This window comes from Penaeus monodon, chromosome 1 (genome assembly GCF_015228065.2).
Source record: "Penaeus monodon isolate SGIC_2016 chromosome 1, NSTDA_Pmon_1, whole genome shotgun sequence".
Taxonomy (NCBI): domain Eukaryota; kingdom Metazoa; phylum Arthropoda; class Malacostraca; order Decapoda; family Penaeidae; genus Penaeus; species Penaeus monodon.
In genome coordinates, this window is record NC_051386.1 from 9,371,753 (window position 1) to 9,372,362 (window position 610).

Here is a 610-nt window from a genome sequence, read left to right on the forward strand (position 1 = left end):
TGTGCGTGTGCGTGCGTGCGTGCGTGCGTGTGTGTGTGTGTGTGTGTGTGTGTGTGTGTGTGTGTGTGTGTGTGTGTGTGTGTGTGTGTGTTTGCGTGTGTGTGTGCGTGTGTGTGCGACCACGAGTGTGTGTGTAACCAATTATGAATCATGTGAATATCAACGAGGCACTAAAATTTCGTTTTATAAAAAAAAAAACAAAAAAAAAACACCACACTGATACTGAACCGGCATTTATAAACACGTACGTTTCCTTATACGTACATATAAGTACGTTTAAGTGTGTGTGTGTGCGTATGTATATATGTGTGACAATCTTTGGCGAATCTGTGTATCTCTAATAAGCTTATATGTATGAGAGTATCTTTAAGTAAAACTATACATACACATCTAGATGTGTTGTTTCCCCAGCACGGAGGCCCATGCAGCATTAGAAACACTCATTGCTCTGAGAACCACAGGTGTTCGTGTTTGTGCCTTTGCCTCAGCAGATAAGTCGAGCGCAGGTGTACATCCTGGCTAGTATCAACGAGAGCCGCCGATTAACGTTGAAGACTCGTAAACCTCAAAGCTCTCTCCGTCACACCAAAAAATTATTCTGGAGACTATA